The following is a 23,807-nucleotide window of genomic DNA, read 5'->3' as shown; positions in this document are numbered from 1 at the left end:
CAGGATTTGGTGTCGATGTGGGTTTTGTCGTCCACTCATAGGTTTTGATGTTGACAGGTTTGTCGTCATGTGACAAATGTTGCTAATGTCGTATTGTGACATTAGGTCATAAATGGGTTTTCAGGATCAAAGTGATGTAAAGTATAAAGCTAACACTAAAATACATGACCTAAAGTCTTTATATAAACCTATGTGACTAAAACCTATGCTAAAGTCCTAACACTAAGCTATGGTGTTAAACCTATGACTTAAAATATTATTAAAACCCTAAAAACCTAAATCTAAACCTATTCGGACCATTACAAAACATTCAAAATCATAAAAACATTACAAAATAAACAACATAGTTAACCACTGGCCTCTAATCGCATCGGAGAAGACCACAGTCATGAGGCATGTGAATAGGCGGAGGTAATGTCGTAGGTTAACCATTGGCTTGGAAACTGGTGGGAGATGTTGACATGTGAACAGAGGTAGGTAAGCCCTCAGGGCTTCGAAACCACAAGGTCACCACAGCGAGATAGTAACCATGTGAATGTATATGCAAACCATGGTGGGGAGACTGCGTCAGAATCGCCAAACTATTGCCAATCATTGCCACGCATGAGAACAATTGGGGGGAGTCACCGGAACCACTGGGCGGATAAACCATTAGGTGTCAATCCAACAGTCAACCGCTGAGAGAAAACAACTGTTCACATGGGTAGTTAAGCCAACGCATTGTTTATTAACTGCCAAGATAACCCAATGTCTATTTATGGGTTTTGTTAAGGTTTGTGCTATTATTGATATAACCACCATGTGACTAGGTAGAAATATGTCCTCTTGTAACAAGATCGAGCCACTAAACTATTAATACAACAACATTCATGCCTATCTGAGCCTAAGAGAGATCGAATGAACCCAAACAAGCTATAAATTCACCTTTTTGTCATGGAGAAAGACATTAGAGTGGTTTTGGCTTTTGTATGCAGATTCTAGAGGTTAGAGGTTGTTTTTGTTTTCAGTGTAACAGGAGCATCTAGAGTTGGAATTGGGAACCATGATAGGCGTTGGAAAGCTAGTTCAGAGAGCTATCCTTTGACAATGACCAAACGTGCCTATGTGCATGTTCAGTTTGGTAAAATCTCTGTGTAATCGACGACTTATGTTTCAATCCAAATAAAGCAGTTGCCCATCTTGAAAGTGGACTTAGAGACGTAGTCCATCAGGGACGAACTCTATAATCAATCTTATTGTCTGGTATCACTGTGTATTTGCTATTTTCATTACTGTTTTTCGTCTTACTTATGTTTTATCAGCTGTCGTAAAGTATTTCTTCTCAAGCAGTTCTCTCAGTTTCTGCACTTTCAGCTAACATTCAATTCATTAAAGGCTAATCAATTCTACATCAGTTTTAACATACGATAATTTTAGATCATATAATTTGGTACCAGAGCAGGTTGTGTTTGTAGAATTTTTCCATTGAATGTTAACCAGGTCAAAGTCACAATGAGGAGAAGGAATCCTTGAGTATTTTGATCTAGAGATTGGAAAGCGATGAGTCGTTCATAAGTTGACCATGACAGGATCTGATGCAGGTGAAAACACTGAAGCTAAAATGAATGATGAATAGTTTTAGCAAGCATTCTTGATGATGCAGCAGATGTTGGGAGAACTCTACGAAGACAAGAAGGCGAGAGATGTGACTTCTTCTTCAAAGACATCGAACAAGGACAAAGGTAAAGGCAAGGATGATAAGCCACCTTCACCTCCATCATCTCCATCATCATCATCTTCTTCTTCTTCTTCCAGTGCAGAATCTGTAACAGAAAAGAAACCTAATAAAACATCTCTTTTGAAACTTGATGTAAAATTTGACTTACCTATTTATGATGGTGAAATGAATATTGAAAAGTTAGATAACTGGATTAAGAAGTTAGAAGTTTATTGTCGTATTGAGAACATTTTTGACAATAAAATGAAAATTCAGTTAGCTACACTTAGAATGGGGGGAACAAATTTAATCTGGTGGGAAAGTAAAACTCATATAGATGTAAAGTGTAGAGGAAAAGCCATCTTTTCATGGTCTAAGTTTTTAAAAGCTCTTAGGAAACAACTCTATCCTTAGGATACATGTAGCAAGATGTTATTGATTGGCAACATTTGAGGCAAGGTAAAGGGCAGAGTGTTCAAGAGTTTACTCAGGAGTTCAAAAAGAAAGCATTGGCGCTTGGTATTTCATTGGATACACGTGAAAATTTATTAAAATACATCGTCAGTTTACATTCATATTTGCAGCATATATTATTGATGTTTAATCCTGATGATTTTGATGAAGTGTGTGTTTAGGCCATACATATTGAATTAGGTGGCAGACCATTCAAGTTTTCATCGCAATCATCCAAAGATTTGGAAATCAAAGATTCCAATGACAGTAAAGGGAAGAACAATTCGAAGAGAAAGAAATCAGCGATAGCTCAGAAGGAAAGACCTACTTATTCTCATTGCTAGAGAATTAGTCATGATGAATCTAAGTGTTGGAAACTTCATCCAGAACTTAAGCTCAAAAAGTTCCTTGAGGAGAAGGATGAAAAGAAGGCAATTGAAGCAATCCAGCAAGACCTAGGTTCAGATTCAGGTGATGAAAGGAGGATAGATGCAATGGTTATGACAGGTAAAAATTCTAACACTAGTTCAAGTTCGAATACTATTGCATCTTCATCAAACATAAATCCTTCAAATGACGATAAAAGAGTTGAATTTTTTAACATAAGTATAACTTCTAAGCACACAAAGATAGATACAATGTCTGACAGTGGATCACAGGCCAATCTAATATTTGAATATTTAGTTAAGAATTTGGGTTTGGAAACACGGAATCATACAAGACCTTACCCACTAGGATGGCTAAATAAATAAACTCAGATAAAAGTCACCAAACAGTGTCAATTAAGATTTTCCATTACATCTAATTACATTGATGAAGTGGAATTAGATGTGGTTCCAGTAGACATATGTGGAGTTGTCTTAGGAAGTCCTTATCTTTATGATTGTGATGCAGTATTTTACAAGACAACATAAATATCACCTTAAGAAAGATGGGGTTGAATTTATTGTCAGGGCACATCAAAACAAAAATGATTTGAATTTAATTGCTGCTAATCAAATGAAGCAATTAATAAGTTCAAATAAAAGATTTGTAATCATGTGTGTAAAGGAACAACATAAGAGTCGATAGGATGTTTGTTCAAGTTTAGTAGATCCTAAAATCAAAATAATTAACTAGAGTCTCTATTAAATATATAATTCAAGTCACTAACAAGTCGAGTCGATTTCCCTATTAGGTCAACTAACTGAGTAGTTAAGGTAGTTAGTTAGTTGTAACTACTGATAGTCTAATATAAAGATGAGATATGTTAACAAGGAATGTAATGATAGCTGGGGATTAATACAAGAAGTGCTTTGACTAGTCTACCACTACTTGTGTTTCCCAATTTTGTCTAGGAAATGATTAAAATAAGAATAAATTTTGGATTAAAATAACAATAAATTTTGATTTAAAATAAGAATAAATTTTGGTTATCTCAATAATGCTTCAAATATAGGCATAGGATATAAAATATATTTTAAAAAGTTATTCTTTTAGCATGGGACAATGCTTTAAAAAACAATATTTTAACTATGGAATTTGCAAGTACTCGTTCTTTATATTCATTGGTCATATTATTTCCAAATTATGTTTGGATGGTTGATGCAAGAGCATCTAGACCGGGTCAGCAATGTGACGGGGTTGTCACATGTTGTGGCTAAATGCAAGACTTGAGGAAGACTTATTTGTTAAATTTGTGTTAATTTCAATAAGGGTAGGTAGTTAAAAGTGGTCTAGTTTAGTTAAATGATGATAAAGATTGAGTTATAACTGAATAACTAATTCTTTCATGTGTGGAAAGAAGTAGTTAGCTATGACTTATGTATAACTTCTTTCTGAAAAAAAAAGAAGGAGGGAGGAGAGGTGAGGCTTGGACAGCCAAAGTTATAAGCCTCCAGGCAATTGGAAGGCCATGAATGTTGAATATCTGGCAAAGACAAAGTTTGTAAGTATTCCATTTGTTAATGTGAAAAGTGTTTTTCAGAATTGTGTGTATCGATTTATACGAACAGGTGTACATTTCATTTCCGTAACTGGGGTTGTATTGAGAATACATTCTAACACCGAACTAGAAGTAATACCGAAATAAATGTTGGCACAATTACTGGAACTGATTGTAAGTGGAGTCATTGAAAGGCACAAGTTCTATATGGAACAGAGTTTTTGCAAACATTAGTTGATAATTAATAGTGAGCCTTCAAGGTTAGTAATGAAATCAACTTATATGTTAGTTTGGGTTTTGGATCTGATGGTATTGTTGAGGGTTGTAGACACAGGTCCTGAGCATTGAACAAGATGGAATGCAGAAAGGGTGTAGGATTTGTTTTCTATCTATTTTGAACCAAGGGAACAGTAATCGATAAATGCCGGAGGTGCAGAATGAAGATTCAAAAGTCAAATTGTGGAATGCCAGAGAGCAGGGAAATGAACTGAAAGTGTTGGAATTGGTAAAAGATAAATGCGTTGAGGATGCAGAGGGAGTGGTGTTGCATCAAACACAGAGCAGGAGTGTTAAGTTGCAGCCTTGGGAAATTTGTGAACCTGGTCATTCGAAACTGTGTATGGAGCGGCATCAGCCAAAGGATTGAGGAAGGGGACCATAAGAGAGAGATAAATTCAAACACAGGGGAAATGCAGAGTTGCAGCGTTAACATGAACCTATTTGCAACAAATTGAAATCCGAATTTAAGCAATCAGAGGTTGTATTGTTTGATAAGCGAACCTGAATGATAACAAGGTATGTGTATCTTGTGAATTGGGGGAAAATTATAACCTGTAGCTGAATGTGCGTGAGACAGCTTGGTATTCTGAATGGAGAAAGACACATATATATATATTGGGTTTTTAACCATATGATTGAGGAGCTTCTGCAAATGATAGTGTGTGAGTTTGACAGATATTGAAGTTTTATTTGGGAAATTATTTGAGGTGCATTTTTATATGCATGGGAATGGGAAAGATTCTGGGCTATGCAAGTTTTACTTGCGTCATTGTTGGTATCAGAGCTGGAATAGCTCTGTGTGAAGAATCAAGTTTTTTTTTTTTTTAATTAAGTTAATTTCATTTGATGAATGAATGTCATATTTTGAAACTAATGAAGATTGCAGCACAAGGATGCAGTGCAGTTGAGGAAGGAACCAAGATCAATAGGATCTTGAAGGTGAGCTAACAAAGTATTATTTAACTCTAGTTTGAAGGTTATGCTTGAATAATTTGGTTTACAGGCATAGTGAAGAAAGTCTCAACAGGAAGAAGCAAATCACAGCTATAGAGCAGTGATAGAGGAGTCCAACAAAGGATTCTAAGTTAATGTGGCAGAACCTGAAGATTCAAAAGAGGTTGAATAAAGTTGCAGATGAGTGAAGCCTGAAGGAGCAATGGAGAAATGCTTGAAAGGTTCCAGTAGAGGACCGAGTGATAACCAAAATACCAGATCCGAAGGAAGGGATTGGTGAGGTAAGTGGCAGCAGAAGAGTTTGTTGTTATAGAGGCTTGGTGCAACTCATGGGTGAGAAACTCGTGGCGAAGGAGATGACTATTGAAAGTCATGAAGGAGAGAGCAGAGGTTCAGAAAGAGGCCACAGTAGAAAGATGGAGAAAGAAGATATCAAGGTAAATGGCATAAGACAACAGTTGACTGATGAAGAGTATGAGAAAGAGAAAGTTGAGATCGAAGTTCATCTTGAGTTATTGATGGAATTGTTACGGGAAAATATGACAGACCAAATACATGGTTGGAATATGAGGAAGAGAGCCAAGGATAATTTTAGGGGCGAATGTTCGCCCTTTGGTGAAATTAAGGGGTTTTAAATTTTTAGTGGGCGAATATTTTGTATCATAGTACATTTTTACAAATCACCTCAAATAGCCCACCTTATTTTAAGGGAGAGGGTAAAAAAGGTAAATTTAGCCCTTGAAATTAGGACTTACAACCTTCCATTCGCCCATTTTCAAGAATAGGTTTTATTTAAGTGAATCCATTCGCCCATTTTCAAGAATAGGTTTTATTTAAGTGAATCCTATGGGCCAAATACCATATTTATAAAAGAGGTATGGTAAATTAATAAAAATATAAATAAATGAGAGGTATGGTAAATAAATAAAACATTTTTTATATTTACTCCATAAGTCACCTTATATACATGTAAGGGTGTAAACAAATAAAAATATAAGTAAAGTGGAGGTATGGTAAATAAATAAAACGTATTTTTATACTTACTCAAAAGGTATGGTAAATAAATAAAAATATAAATAAACTAGACGTATCGTAAATAAATAAAACCTCTTTTTATATTTAGTCCATAACCCTCATTCTATTTATGAAGGCTCAAGAAAGAGGTTTTATTTAAGTGAATCCTATGGGCCAAATACCATATTTGTAAAAAAGGTATGGTAAATTAATAAAAATATAAATTGTTAGGTAAACTTGACTTGAGATAGAGTCAAAGTTGACCAGGTTAAATAGTGATGGTTTTGGGGCACATGGTATTGTGCACCCATGGTATTCTGCCGGTGGTATTATATGTAATGGAGCTTATAAAAAGCTGGAAGGACTTCATTGTAAGGAAATGCCTGGAGGTGAGTGGTGAAGACTCACTTGGTCAGATTGGCTAGGGTTTTGGCCACTGCTAATGAGATCTTATTAGGTTGGGTTTTTCCCTGGATTTGGGGTTTTCCCGAATAAACATGCGTGTTTATGTGTTTATGGCGTGTTTATGTGTTTATGGTTGTTGCTGGTTTTTTCTTATATTTATTCCTCTCAGTAATTATTTATGTCATGCAGTAAATTTCTTAACAACTGGTATTGGACCCAAATATTGGCTTCAAAGGTATTCTTTGATGCCAGGGGTTTATAGTGGCTGATGAGATCAATGCAACCATTTTACAGATCTAGGTCTAGAAAATAATGGTGGAACAATCGTACGCGGAAGAACCTCGAGGAGAGTTTGCGATATTTACTGGTTTGGAACATGCTTCGGGATTCATGTGACTATTTAAAGAAGGTTGAGAAATACCTTTGGTAATATTAAAATTCAAGGTTGATTTTGTTGGAAGCCTTTTCGTAGAGAATCGATAAGGGATATTCCCTATGTGTTCTATGCCATGTTGAAAGATGGAGTAGGCGTGGGCTGCATGCAGGTCATCAGAAGAAAATTGTTCACGCAACTTCCAAAATTGTTCGTTTTCTGCTACGTTTTTATGCTACGTGAGGCGCCACCAGTGTTGGAATCTATGAGGTTCTCCCAGTTGGAGTGGTTTGATAGAAGTTTTTGATCAAATCAAATTGAAAGAGGATGGATCGCAGCAACAATAAACAAAAAAAAAATAATGAAGTCAAAATTATTGCATGTAAATGGGCATACTACTGTAAGACCTGATAAGGCATGTGTACCCCTCGGTGATCACCGGTAAAGTCTGGGTTAAACCTAGGTGATAGAGGGGATGTCGGGTTAACAATACCCTAGGTAAAAACTCTGAGGGGTGTAAGAGCTAGAGTGAGCGGGATTGTCTCACTTAGCAGGTTTGGCTGGAGTTAGTCAAGGAACCCCAAGTCAAGTTTAAGAGGGGAATATTGCTAGGTAAACTTGACTCAGGATAGAGTCAAAGTTGATCAGGTTAAATAGTGATGGTTTTGGGGCACATGGTATTGTGCACCCATGGAGTTAGTAGGAACCCCAAGTGAAGTTTAAGGGGGGAATATTGTTAGGTAAACTTGACTCAGAATAGAGTCAAAGTTGACCAGGTTAAACAGTGATGGTTTTGGGGCACATGGTATTGTGCACCCATGGTATTTCGCCCATGATATTATATGTAATGGAGCTTATAAAAGGCTGGAAGGACTTAATTGTAATGCAAGACCTGGAGGTGAGTGGTGTAGGTTCACTTGGTCGGATTGGCCAGGGTTTTGACCAATGCTAATGAAATCTTATTAGGTTGGGTTTTACCCCGGATTTGGGGTTTTCCTGGATAAACATGTGTATTTATGTGTTTATGGTTATTGCTGGTTAATTTTATATTTATTCCTCTCAGTATTTATTTATGTTATGCAGTAAATTTCTTAAGGTAAACAAATAAAACATTTTTTTATATTTACTCCATAAGTCACCTTATATTTACGAACACTCAAAAAATGGGTTATATTTAGGTGAAACCTATGGCCAAAATACTATGGGACAAATACCATGGACTAGATTGTTATTAATACCATGCAAAAAACCATTATTAACCCTAATATTAGAATTAATAAAAATAAAAATGGCACATGGTATTGACCCATGGTATTCACCAAAATGGTACATGGTATTGACCCATGGTATTCACCTGGAATGTAGCCTATTTAAATGGGGGAATTAAACCAGCATGTAGCCTATGCTAAGATTCGCTAGGACTTTACAAAGTTTTATTATTTAGTGAAAGACTCGCCAAGATCTTACAAGATTTTATAATCGAGTAAAATATTCGCCATGCCTGGTGAGAGATTCGCCAAAAAATTATATATACATATTATATTATTGATAAAATCGCCTTTCATTTTTCCTATATACCATGGAGATTCGCCCATTTATTATATTTATAAATTTAGGGGGGGTTCTTAAAATTTTCCCTGAAGAGAGCGAAGTGGCAGAGGCTACAACAGAAAAGAGATCAACAGATAAACATGCAATTAACAGAAGAGCTGAGGAAGCTCGAGCAGATGATGAGTATACAGTTGAGTCGTGAATAATTCAGAGATGCTGAGTTGAAAGTGGAGGTTTCCATTGGTGAAACTGAGGAGGAGATCATTGATGATTTCTTGGGTTATTGGGCAGATCCAGATCAACTAGATGATGTAAAATCTTGTGTTTTCATAGCTGACAATTGTGATGTGATTACAGGTTTTACTGAGGAGGATGCGCAATCTTGTGAAGCTGTCACAAGTATGGAAAAGAATCTTTCAGGAGATAAATACTCGGAAGAAGAAAGCAGCGGTGCGTTTGTACTTGAAGCTGTTGCAGTAGAGAGAGAAGCTCAAGAAGAGGATGAAGAAAAATATGATGGAGGATCATTGCAGAGGTTCTGAAGAAAGACACTATGGAGGAAAGAATGCCAAGACAAAGGGCATGAAGAGGATGAGTCAAGAGGAGCTTGACAAGCAACTTGATGACATGAAAGCAAGATTGGAGATGTTGACAGAGTTGCTACAAGAACTAGAAGACCAGAAAAGAGGATGGAACTTTCCATTAAAAGGAAAGAAGGTGATTTGGCACTCATTACAAATGAGGTGGAAGAAAAAGGAGATTGCCTTATGGACAAAGAAACTTAAATTCTTTGAGTCAAGGATAAGAATGGAAGATGCCGCAGGCAAATTTGTTCAGAGGAAAATGCTTGAAGAAGTAGGGGAAGCAGATGAAACATATGAAGTTATCTGCAAGCCAGAGGAAGGAATATCTCTGGATGATGATGAGGAAGAGGTGAAATCGTATGAGGATCTCAAAAGTTCAGAAGAGAACTTGCATCAGCATACTAAAATGTTGACAGGAAGACTAGAAAGAAATTCAGAGAAACAGGTTGAATTAGTGACAGAAGGTAAAACTGATGGGAAAGACGCAAATAAAGTAATTGATGTTCCACAACAGCTTGATGACTGTTTGTTGCATACGCCCTTGTCAGCAATCTTGGCTACGATGTTGCCGCCCGAAGGAAGTTCAGGTATGCAAGAAGGCCAGATGAGCATCAGGAAGAGTATTTTATCAGTAGAAAAGAATTCGTTAATTCAAGATGTAACAGCTAAAAAATATTCTGCAAGGGATGTGCAAATTTCCAAGAGCAGTCTGAGAGAGACATAAGAGGTCAAGGAGGGTTTAAATGACGTGAAGATATCAGTGCAACAGGAAGTGGAAGAAAAATCATCGTTTAATTTTCTATTGGTTGGCCAACGAAAACCTGGCAGAAAAGCCATCAAATGTAGCGATCAACCTTGTTTTGTTCCTGTGGTTTGGGATGCGTATCAAGCCGGTTCCCTTGAAAAATTGGCAGGCGGGGACATAAAATCAATTGAAGGAAAGGTTAAGTTGCCAACATCTTGTCTTCACGGTGATAAAGGGTTGCCCAAAGTTGGTAGAGATGTTTCTTGGCAGGAAGCATGTGGTCCTGGCTATTGTTCCTCTCCGCCCAATGGCTCCTCAACATCGTTTTCAAGCAATTCAGTGTCACCCACATGGAATATAGCTGACAGTCTTGGAAGGGAAAACTGCATAGAATATGGGAGCCCAAAAATATTAGTGAAAGCAACATATAAAGGTGAAAAGGGACAACCAATGGAGATTGTCAAGGAAGTCCATGAAAAAGAGACCATGATTTCTGAAAACATAGTAGAAGATCATCACGCTGTCAAGATGATAGGCATGGTTGAGTCAACCATGGGAGATGTTGAGTTGATCAACTTGGAAAACGTACCTAAAGGAAGACGACATGAAGTATAAATTCACCTAGCAAAAGGTGAAGAAAAGGAAGAAGAGATGATAGTGACAAAAAGTCAACAATAGGATCAAGGAGAAAAAGAAAGAAACGCTCATCAAGAAGCTAATGTATGGGAGAAGGAGCTAGAGCTACTGGAGAAATGGTTAAAAGCACCAGTACCTGGTGAAGAATGCAAGAGGTTTGCAGTAAAAGAAGTAGAAGCAGGGGAGGAAGCTCACGATTGTGAACCAGGGCAAGGAAGCCTTATTAGAATAGATGATGCAGGGGAAAAACTTGAAAACTCTTTGGAGTTAAATCAACACACTGAAGTGTTGATGAAAGAAGAAGGTCCAGAATCGCCAATTGGAATACTGTTGAAAGGAGACACACAGTCTGAATGTGTGAAACAGAGGAAGATGCAGCTGGACAACAGCAACTAGCTAAAGCAGGAAGGGAGAGTTAATGAAGAAGACCAGCAAGAAGATCGACTGGAAACAAAGATTGAGAACATAAAGAAACTGATGTTGAAGCAGACCAGAAGGCAAAGGTTGGCAGCATCAGAAAAAGTGATCAGCGAAGTACAAAAAAATTTTCAGCAGGGTAAGAGAATTTGTCCAAATGATCCTGATGCCACCAAAAAGCTTGAAGAGACCGAAACGACAGTCAAAAAAATTAGATTTATTGAGGCCATCTCAGTGAATGATCTTGTGAATCATTCTGTTGTTGATTCCATTGATTTTCATTCAATAAAGGTAGAGCAACAACATGGAATAGAAGGAGAAAATATAACATTGGAATTTATAAAGAAAGTGATGGATGACTTCAAGAATTTGGAAAACATACATAGAAGGTGTGCATTTCAAATATCACTGCAAGTAAAGGATTTGCTGGAGGCGATGCCATCACTGGTTGACATCAATATTCCGAATGGAAAGCAATTCACTATATTTGATGACATCCATGGTCAGTATTATGACCTTTTTAACATCTTTGAGGTTAGTAGGCTTCCTTCGGAGGACAATCCTTATCTTCTTAATGGTAATTTTGTTGATTGAGGATCATTTTCAGTTGAAGTCATACTCGTGCTATTTGTATTCAAGTGTATGTGTCCAACTGAACTCTGCCTTGAAAGAGGAAATCATGAAAGCAAGAGTATGAACCAGATTTATAGTTTTGAGGGCGAAGTCAAGTCCAAGTACAGTGGAAGCATGGTTGAGCATATCGCTGAAGTGTTTTGCTACTTGCCTTTGGCTCATGTCCTCAATGACAAGAGTCTTGTTGTCTGTAATAGTCTTTTTAGCGTTGATGATATAAGACTCGATGATATCAAAGAAATTGTTCGATTCCATGAGCCCCCTGAAGAGGGTCTGATGTGTGAAATACTTTGGAGTGATTCACAGCCCCATAAAGGGAGTGGACCCTGCAAACGAGATGTTGGTTTGTCTTTTGGAGAAGATGTGACCAAAATATTTTTCCAAGAAAACAATCTTATGCAGGTGGTCAGGTCTCATGAAGTTAAAGAGGAAGATTATGAAATTGAACACGACGGCAAACTTATTACAGTGTTTTCAGCTCCAAACTATTGTGACTAGAGAAGGAAGATGAAGTAGGAATCAACTAACATGCCGCCTAAATGGAGGAGCAGATCATATAGACAACTCCAGGACAAAGTCTGGGATCGAGGAGGAATTTTTATTTTTCTTCATTCCTTTTTGAAAGCACATGATCAGGAGATCATGAATGTTTTCAACCGTGAGAGTTTGATGCAGGAGCATCTAGACCGGGCCAGCAATGTGACGGGGTGGTCACATGTTGTGGCTAAATGCAAGACTTGAGGAAGACTAAGTTATTAAATTTGTGTTAATTTCAATAAGGGTAAGTAGTTAAAAGTGGTCTAGTTTAGTTAAAAGATGATAAATATTGAGTTATAACTGAATAACTAATTCTTTCATGTGCGGAAAGAAGTAGTTAGCTATGACTTATGTATAACTTCTTTCTGAAAAAAGGAGGAGGGAGGAGAGGTGAGGCTTGGATAGCCAAAGTTATAAGCTTCAAGGCAATTGGAAGGTCATGAATGTTGAATATTTGGCAAAGACAAAGTTTGTAAGTATTCCATTTGTTAATGTGAAAAGTGTTTTTCAGAATTGTGTGTATCGATTTATATGAACAGGTGTACATTTCATTTCTATAATTGGGGTTGTATTGAGAATGAATTCTAACACCAAACTCGAAGTAATAACGAAATAAATGTTGGCACAATTATTGGAAGTGATTGTAAGTGGAATCATTGAAAGGCGCAAGTTCTATATGGAACAGAGTTTTTGCAAAAATTAGTTGATAATTAATAGTGAGCCTTCAAGGTCAGTAATGAAATCGACTTATATGTTAGTTTGGGTTTTGGATTTGATGGTATTGTTGAGGGTTGTAGACACAGGTCCTGAGCATTGGACAAGATGGAATGTAGAAAGGGTGCAAGATTTGTTTTCTATCTATTTTGAACCGAGGGAACGGTAATCGATAAATGCCGGAGGTGCAGAGTGAAGATTCAAAAGTCGATTTGTGGAATGCCAGAGAGCAGTGGAAATGAACTGAATGCATTGGAATTGGTAAAAGGTAAATGTGTTGAGGACGCAGAGGGAGCGGTGTTGCATCAAACGCAGAGCAGGAGTGTTAAGTTGTAGCCTTGGGAAATTTGTTAACTTGGTCATTCGAAACTATGTATGGAGCGACATCAGTCAAAGGATTGAGGAAGGGAACCATAAGAATGAGATAAATTCAAACACAGGGGAAATGCTGAGTTGCAGCGTTAACATGAACCTGTTTGCAGCAGATTGAAATCTGACTTCAAGCAATCAGAGGTCGTATTGTTTGATAAGCGAACCCGAATGATAACAAGGTATGCGTATCTTGTGAACTGGGGGAAAATTATAACCTGCAGTTGAATGTGCGTGAGACAGCTTGGTATGCCGAATGGAGAAAGGCGCATATATATATTGGGTTTTGAACCATATGATTGAGGAGCTTCCGCGAATGATAGTGTGTGAATTTGCCAGAGATTGAAGTTTTATTTGGGCAATTATTTGAGGTGCATTTTTATATGCATGAGAATGGGAAAGATTCTGGGTTATGCAAGTTTTACTTGCGTCAATGGTTACCTACATGAAGGATCATTCTATAAGCATAAATCTTTTTAGAGTTATCATTCCATGTGTAAATGTTACTATAGTTGTGTCTTATGCTATAGTAGGGTAGTGGTATTTTATCCATGTGCAAGTATTAGTATAGTGGCACCCTATTCTCAAGTATGATTATTATATAAGACTAATAATGTGGGTACAAATAAATGATTAACTAGGATTATTATATAAAACTAATAATGTGATTACTCAGAAATGATTAAGTGGACAAGGCCTCATACCATATTTAAAAAAATTTAGTGTTCGTCAAATTAAGATTTTTAAGAAGTCTTTTGTTAAATAAATTAAAGTTTTAATTAAAGATTAGGTTTAAGATGTTGGTTATATAATTTAATGAATTCTATATTTTTTCAGCGATTTTAAAGTTATTCTAATGATTAAAAAATTAATGGTAGTAATACGTGTATGTTAGGTGTAAAATAGTATTATAGTAGTACTTTGTTTATGTGTGAGATATCATTATAATCATATTTTATTTTTTAATATGTTTATTATAAGATACTAATAATAATAATAATGTGCACTATTTTTTCTTCTTCTTTTACTTTTTTTTTTCATTTTGAGAAGTAATATTATATGGAAGAAATTATTAAAAAATAACAATAATTTTTTATTAATTGGATAAGTTTCTATATCATGTAGAGTTATAGAGTTTAACATATTGGATTTATAAGATTTTTATTAAATAAATTTAATATCTCTCTTACACACATTTTGAATAAGAAAAATACATTACTTATGACATTAATTTTGATAAAATTGACTTTTGTTATCTTTGGTTTTGTAATTGGTGGTGACTCCAAAAAGAGAAAAAAATAAAATAAAGTGAAACAAAAAGGAACTAGAAAAAATAACCAAAATTGAATTAATATATGATGTTTATAAATTCTATATAATTTTGATGGGTCTAGGTTAGTTGATGTTATAATTGTAATCATCATACCCAAATTCTTTAAAAAAAAATTAATTTATTCATATGAGAGGCATTAATTTGTCCATGTTATTACAACTATATTGATGTATTAATATTGATTTAACCACATCCATGTTAAAAGTAGATGACATACCTATATGGTGTTTGCTTTGTCAAGTAGTTGAGAAAATAACATTTTCTTATAGATGAGAAAAAGAATTAGTATGAAACTATGAAAAGAATTAGTATGAAACTGATGCTCTTATAAACCTAATAAATAAACTACTTATCCCAATGCAACCTACTGAAATAAGCTACGATTTTATAATGAAACCAACAAGTATGAAATACAATTAGTGTTTTCATAATGGTCACATAAGTATTTGAATGTTAGTGTTTATTTCCTTCCTTATTCAAGGTGCATTAAGTATTTGTTGTTTTTCTCATTTGAAGTATATTAAGCTTGTTTATTGGCTTGTTCCAGTTAATTTCCTCATTATTTTATACATATCAATAGTTGATTGGATCCAAATGATGAGGACTCTTTTTGTTGGTCTAAAATCCTACTACACATGTTTCCATGACTAAGCTAATATATAGGGAAAAAGATAATTAGGATTTTCATGAAGAAAGGAGGTGGTGGTGGGATCATCTATTAAAATACATAATACCTGTTAGAAGGGATAGTCAACTTAGTTTACTAGATCCTCAAATTAGAATAATTAACTAGAGTCTATATTAAATATGTAATTCGAGTTACTGACAAGTCGAGTCAATTTCATTGATGAGCCGAGAGTAGTTAAGGTAGTTAGTTAGTTGTAACCACCGATAGTCTAATATAAAAATGAGATATGTTAACAAGGAATGTAATGATAGTTGTGGATTAATACAAGAAGCGTTTCAGCTAGTCCATGACTACTTGTGTTTCTCAATTTTCTCTAAGAAATGATTAAAATAAGAATATGTTTTGGATTAAAATAAGAACAAATTTTAGTTAATTACATAATGGTTCAAATCTAGGCATAGGCTATAGAATATATTTTAAAAAATTATTCATTTAGCATGGGCCAATGCTTTAAAAAGCAATCTTTCAACTACGGAATTTGCAAATACTCGTTCTTTATATTCATTGGTCATAATATTTCCAAATTATGTTTGGATGGTTATCTACATGAGGGATCATTATATAAGCATAAACCTCTTTAGAGTTAGCATTCCATCTCTAAATGTTACTATAGTCGTGTCTTATCCTCTATAAGGGTAGTGGTATTTTATCCATGTGCAAGATATTAGTATAGTGATACCCTATTCTCAAGTATGATTATTTTATAAAAATAATAATGTGCGTACAAGGAATTGATTAACTAGGATTATTATATAAAACTAATAATGTTAGTACTCACAAATGATTAAGTGGATAAGGCCTCATATCATATTTAAAAAAAATGGAGTTCGTCAAATTAAGGTTTTTGAGAACTCTTTCGTTAAATAAATTAAAATTTTAATTAAAGATTAGGTTTATGATGTTGCTTATATAATTTAATGAATTCTATATTGTTTCAACCATTTTGAAGTTATTATAATGATTCAAAAATTAATGGTAATACTACATATTTTAGGTGTAAAATAGTAGTATAGTAGTACTTTGTTTATGTTTTAGATATCATTATAATGGTATTTTATTTTTTCAATATGTTTATTATAAGATACTAATAATAATGGGCACTATTTTTTCTTCTTCTTTTCATCTTTTGTTTTTTCATTTTGAGAAGTAATATTATATGGAAGAGATTATGAAAAAATAAAAATATCTTTTAATTAATTGGATAATTTTCCCTATCATGCCTTAGAGTTAGAGAGTTTCATATATTGGATTTATAAGCTTTTTATAAAATATACTAAATATCTCTCTTACACACATATTTTGAATAAGAAAAATACATTAGTTATGACACTAATTTTGATAGAATTGGTTTGTGTTATATTTTGTTTTGTAATTTGTGGTGACTCCAAAAAGAGAAAAAATAAAATAAAGTGAAACAAAAAGGAATAAGAAAAAATAACCAAAAATGCATTAATATATGATGATTATAAATTTCATATAATTTTGATAGCTTTGGTCAGTTGATGTTATGATTCTAATCATCGTACCCAATTTCTTTAAAAAAAATTAATTTATTAATATCTCAAGCATTAATTTGTCCATGCTATTACAACTATATTGATGTATTAATATTGATTCAAGCACATCCATGTTAATAGTAGATTACATACCTATATGGCATCTACATTGTCAAGTAGTTGAGTAAATAACATTTTCTTATAGATGAAAAAAATAAATAGTATGAAACTACAAAAATAATAATGAGTATGATACTCTTATAAACCTAGTATGTAAACCTACCTATCCCAATTCAACCTACCCAAAAAAGCAACGATTTTATAATGAAACCAACAAGTATGAAATAAAATTAGTGTGCTCATAATGGTCACATAAGTATTTGAATGTTATTGTTGGTTTCCTTCCTCATTCAATGTGCATTAAGTCTTTGTTGGTTTTCTCATTTGAAATATATTAAGATTGTTTATTGGTTTGTTCCAAACGATTTCCTCGTTATTTTATTCATATCAATAGTTGAATGGGATCCATATGATGAGGAATCTTTTTGTTGGTCTAAAATCCTGCTACACATGTTTTCACAACTAAGCTAAGATATAAGGAAAAAGCTAATTAGGATTTTCATGAAGAAAGGAGGAGGTGGTGGGATCATCTATTAAAATACATAATCCGTGTTATAAGGGATAGTCGACTTAAAACAAAATAATTAACTAGAGTCTCTTTTAAATATGTAATTCAAGTCACTCACAAGTCAAGTCGATTTCTGTGTCAGGTCGACTAACTCAATAGTTAAGGTAGTTGGTTAGTTGTAACTACCAATACTCTAATATAAATATGAGATATGTTAACAAGGAATGTAATGATAGTTGTGGTAGTGGATTAATACAAGAAGTGTTCTGGTTTGTCTACAACTACCCGTGTTTCCCATTTTTCTCTATTTTATGTGTTGCATTTCTTCCTTCACTTCAAATTTTCTTGACGCATGGATCTACTGGTAATTGTGTATACAATTCACTAGCATACAAAATTATTTCCATTTTTAGAAGTTCCTAAATCCAAGTTGACTTAAGATACACATAAATGTTGATTTTAGAAGATATTCAAGAATCATGGAAAAGAAAAATCAATAATTGCCCAAGGAACTATACTAGGAGAAACCAATTATTTTTTTCGAAAAAAGACATGAAATATTTATTGAATCCATCCTCGTTGAAGTGAAAAATAGATAGACCAACCATTTCATGCATCATCCTACCACTAAAGCATGCTTGATGTACAAAATAATCAACTAGGGAAGAACAAACTTGAATGAGTGGGTTAAGAAAATGATTAAAGACTATTGTGAAGAACAAGTAGTTGAGGATTGAACCTTCATTGAAAAACTAAAAGAAAATTTCTACATTGATTTCCATTAGTTTTTTCTGCATACAAGACTGTATTCACTTGAAAATTTTCTTCCTGAAAAGGGAGTTGGACATATTGTTTAGTACTGAGACCCTATGCATGAACCAGCCAATATGAATGATGAAGAAAGGGAAGAAACCTAGGAGTAATTTCTAGAAGCTTGTAGTAAATATACCAAAGAGACATGGGATTACTTTCTTAGCAAATAATTATGCCCATGACTTACCTCTTTGACAAGCAAGAGTAATTTTGGGCTAGCGATGGGGGGGAAGGATAATTGTCCATGAGAGACTCATAATGCTATACAATCAACCAAAATTGAGGAGATAGCATGAAAAGAGAGCCTCATCCAAAAATACTAGAGAGTAAACACTCAATGAGGAGTCTAAAAATAGGACACAATGATGTAAACATTATTATAAACCAACAATTGATATATGGAAAATTGAAAGGGATAAGAATTATTAGAAAAGAGAGGATATGTGTAACACAAGTACATTGTTTCACTCAAGTTGAATTAAAATAATACAGTAATAGATCATTGGTGCATGGAACTCCTATAAGATTATTGAAGAACGCCCAAAGTGAAGAGGCATACACTCTTTTGCATATAGTGTTGTCATTATGACAACATGATATCAATGATGTCAAATGGGATGTATGAGAAAGAAACATGACTCTCTCTAAAGAAATATGAAAAATACATCTCTTATAGGTTCTCATCAAGTGAAGTTGAAGGTACTTAAATTTATTTCAATTTTTGACATAGCTATGATATCCAAATGATATATAAACTACATGATTGCATAGAGCTCGTTGGTACCATTCCAACGATATATCATACTCTGAAAAAATACTCGCGTATGAGAAGTTATGGCCAGTTGAAAATCAACATTAGTTCAAGGGTCAAACTATAGGACAAAATGCAAAGTATTAGCATTAAACAATCTGCAACGTTTGGGTGCATCTACAATTCATTATCTACGTCAACAACAGATATCAATGAAACTTGCACGATCATTAACATCATTAAATAGTATGCACTTTCTTACCAATTGGACGACTTAGGATCAACATGGCTAAAATGAATGATGGACGTGGACAAGAATTGCATGACCTTTAACATTTGATTATGACCAATAGAATTGTGCCATGTGGATCAATCACTCTGCACACTCTAAGTTGTCGAGTGAATCCAAAAATATTTTCACATCACAATGCCAATCCAATCAAAAAAAATTATGCCCTCGACACACTCAAATTCATCGACCAAAACCATAACTATTTTTGCTTCACAAGCATCAATCCAATCAAAACTGTTCCTTCAACACACTCCAAGTCATCTTGCTGAACTAGAACTGTTCCGCATCATAATCACAAATCTAATCAATAATAATGATGTCCCCAGCACACTACAAATATTTGACCTTACGACCATCCAAACCAAATCACATCAGACTAGCCATGAAGACCATGCCTAATCATTATGCTCCACGTTCTCATTTAATGTGTTTCAATCATGAACCATGGCTTAATATATATAGGATGAGGACCTCATTTTGGGAAACTGATCCAACATTTAAACACCCATGGAACCACATCAAATTACTATAATATAAGGGTCATTATGCACTTGATCACTAACTTCATCATGCCATCACACCTGCAACTTGTTTCATTCTAATCGGGTCATGAGTCATAAAGACTTGCACCTATTTGTCAATTGTACATGTCATCTGGGAATTCCATGTGTCATCATCCTTCCTTGTCATGTCACCCTGTTAGGCTTGCCATTGATGGCCATATGTCCATATTTCCACTTGTATGCATGTGATTCATCACTTCAACATTAAGATATGCCATGTCATCAATAAATGTGCAAGGGGATACACATGGAACCCAATCGAGGGGTCAAATAGATCCCTGCCACATCTCACTATGGGATTATGCTAGCACGGAGGGGTGGCCCTTATTAGACCTCGAGCAGGTTGATAGTTCATCTATTGTTCATGATAATTTCAATTGCTAGATTCTCTAAAATATTCTAGAACTCTAATAAGTTAAACAATGTGCATGGTTATGTGACATCCATCATAGATTTTACCACAAGACCATAGATCTACCTAGAATATGCCTTTTGTTTAAAAGCTTGGTGCTTTTCAATAAAATTTGTGTTTTTGGTTCTCATTACAGTTACCAACTTCAATTGATCATAACTTCTCATCCAGGAGGGGTTTTTTCAAGTGTGATATATTGTTGGAAAGGTCTCAAAGAGGAATATCCAACCATACCATTCATAGACTCATTAGGAAATCATAAATTTGAAGATAAGTTAGTAAAATTCAAACCTGTTTGATTTCACTTAATGGGGGCATGTAAGATATTAGGCTATGATACCACTTCCTTTGATTCATGAGTGACATTGTTTCTTCCTTATGAATCCCCTTATACATCAATGACACAACTTGTCATCAAGGACAACACTATGTGTAACAAAGTTGACATGCTAGCTATCTATTATTATTACACCTCCCACCACATCACATGGCTCACAACTTCTTGCATTCAATTTATTGATTTCTCCACACTTCAGAACATCTTCCCATTGACATTCACTTGGGCTTGGAGATTCTTCAATAATTTTTATCTTCTTCATTTCATCAAATTATAGGATTCCCTCATTTCAGGCGCCTTCATACTTTTGCATCAATCATTTTAGGTGAGGGTAGTTTGAAATGGAATGAAACATTTTTTTATATGGAGGTCCATTAGCATTTTGCCTAGGCATTCGATGTATTTTTTTCCTTTTGTCCTTGAATATCCCCTTTAGCTTACCCCCTCCTTCTGGAAATCTCATTGCATCTTCTAACCTTCATTTATTCTATTACCATGTATTTCTCCCCCTCACGTCAAATTCATGTCATCCAAAGAGAGGAATGATAAAGGACTTGATTTTAAAGGAAATAAAACAAACTATGAAAATTATTATGGTAGTTCTAAAATAATTGTCCAAAATGGTGAATTGGATGTCTTCAAAACTAAGATGGAATATATTTTGGAGATCCTATCAAAACATCATAGACAAATGGAGGGACTTAAGGGAGATTTACATAGATAAACATAAGCTTGGATTTCATGCATCAAGCTTGACAAGAAGGATCCCAAGGAACTTATCACAAGAATTATTTTGTTGATTGAACAATAATAGATTTAAATTGGCTATCCTTGCAAGGGGACATTAAATTCATAAATGAATAGTCTCATGCATGCTTAAACTTTGGTCATACTTATTACATGTTATAACTTTCTGCAAAATTTTCTCTAGTGTTTATATTTATAAAATATAATGGCTAATATCTAAAGGGAAATTAATTCAAAACTTCTCACAAAAATATGGAGTGACCTAGCTCTCCCAAAAAATAGTTATAAGTTGTTTTACATATATTTTGTATATATATATATATAGACATTGTAAGACTCCACATCTCCCATTGTTTGAGACAAATAAGAAATTGAGGGTGGGGGAGTTGTTTGAAGGGCTAGTTGACTTTGTTGACTAGACCCTCAAGTCCGAATACATAATTAGACTCTTTGTTAAATATGCAAGCTAGGTTGATAGACTAGTCAAGTCAGTTTCCTTGATGGATTGACTAACTGAGTAGTTAAGGTAGTTAGTTTTAACTATTGAGAGTCTAGTATAAATATGAGACATGTTGGAAATTAATGTAATGATAGTTGTGGGCTAATATAATAAGTGTTTTGGATGATTTAGAACTACTCTTTTTTCTCTATTTTCTCTATCTTATGTGTTGCATGTATTCCTTTGCTTAGTATCCACTGGGTGTATGGATCTACTACTAAATATGTATTATTTTCACTAGATTACAACAAGCCATTAATGGAGAAAACCTCTCCTATGGCTTTCTATGAGTAACAAATTACTTACCTTGGGAAGCATTCTAAAAGTGGACTAGAACGGGCTCAATAGGTATTCTTTATGCTAAAGGGAGGCTGAAACTATTCACCATCTATTTTTTTCATGTGCATTTTTGGTTCAAATATTGTCCTCATTTTCCAAACAGTGTGTGATCAATTTTTTTGTCTTTCTTTCAGTTTGGAAGACAATGTTCAACTTTGTCATTGTGATTCATCTATATCACAGTTTGGCTATTTATTTTTCTTTATCATTTATTTAATTTTGTGGGGAAGGAAAATTAAAATTTTTGGGGATAAATAGCTTCCAAGAGATGTTGTTGCAAAGCTAATTGTGAAGTTAACAAAGGGATTTAGGTTTGATCGTAAGAAGTTTAAATATCTTAATCCAATCATTCCTCCTTTGGAATATAGAATTACTTGGGGGTTGTTTTACAGAGCCTATCAAGTCGGTCCTCCCTAATGTGGGGTTTGTATGGTCCTCCATTTAAATTTCTCTCACTTTTAGCTTCTTTGATATGACCCTACTCTTAGTTCAACCTCTAAAGTAGAATGTGTAGATTTATGGTCTCTTATTATTTATGTAAGGCATATTTGTTTATCCAAGCATTAAAATTAAGAGACTGCAAGTTTGTCATTGAATACAAAAAAATAATTTCAAATGCAAAATGTGAGAATGCAATATATGCTTTTCCAGATCAAGGAGTTAACATAGGGCCTTGAATGGTCTTATTTCTCTCACATATATAAAGAGACAAGTGTCAAAGTATATGAGATCACAAAGGAAGATATATCGCTCCAAGATTCTGTATTATCCATGAATTTTATAAAGTCAATTTAGTTCAGGATATGTCTTTTTCTCTACACTCCATATTTTTTGTAAAAATATATTTTTCTACTATTGTAATCTTAGCTCTAAGACAATTTTAGGATGACTTTGATTAGTTTTTTAGTAATAGTCTAGCTCCTTTAATGGACTATTTTGTTTATTCAGGGGATTCAATGCTTATTCACAAAAATTTCTTCAGGAATTTTCATATCTCATAATGGGGGGTTAAATATGTATATTTCTATTTGGGAATAGAAATGTTTTTTCTTCCAATATATATATATATATATATATATATATATATATATATATATATATATATATATATATAGTTGAATGGGTAAAATTTTTGATGTTAATGATGTCACTAGAGAAATGGGACCTTCCATGATAATAACGGTCACAAGCAGGGACAAATTTAATGATTGAATTTTATCTTAAAGTGTAGAAACCTTGGCAATTCTTATTGTCCCTAATATGCACATTGTAAAATGTTTGGCAATATTTTTGTAAAAATTTCAAATTTATAATGATTTTATATAGTATCTATAAAATTTTGGTGATTTTAAAGATAAAACAAATTTATCCTATAATATTTGGGCAAATCATTTTGAAAAAATGGAATTCAGCGAATATGTTTTGGGAAAAATCATAGAAAATTAGCCCATTTGCAAAATTTAGTCCATTAAATTTTCTGTGGACACAAGCATTAAACATAACCAAGATTAGATTCAATGCATTTGGTAATATTTGCAAACATTTTACAAGGAATTATTATTTGAAAATATGCTAGCATGTTAAGCTACCATGATTATATTTCCACTAGATTGTTAATACATAGA

General features: G+C 34.1%; 1 pseudogene; it reads left to right on the top strand.

Moving 5' to 3' along the window:
- Positions 1–11,091: 11,091 nt before the first annotated feature.
- Positions 11,092–12,162, top strand: LOC149175170 (serine/threonine-protein phosphatase 5 pseudogene; annotated as a pseudogene).
- Positions 12,163–23,807: the final 11,645 nt, after the last annotated feature.

This window comes from Pinus tabuliformis, chromosome 4_1, assembly GCF_031772625.1.
Source record: "Pinus tabuliformis cultivar Carrire ecotype Pingquan chromosome 4_1, CPIR1, whole genome shotgun sequence".
Classification (NCBI taxonomy): Eukaryota; Viridiplantae; Streptophyta; class Pinopsida; order Pinales; family Pinaceae; genus Pinus; species Pinus tabuliformis.
Note: the sequence above shows the minus strand (reverse complement) of the source record. Positions and strands in the feature narration are given on the sequence as shown.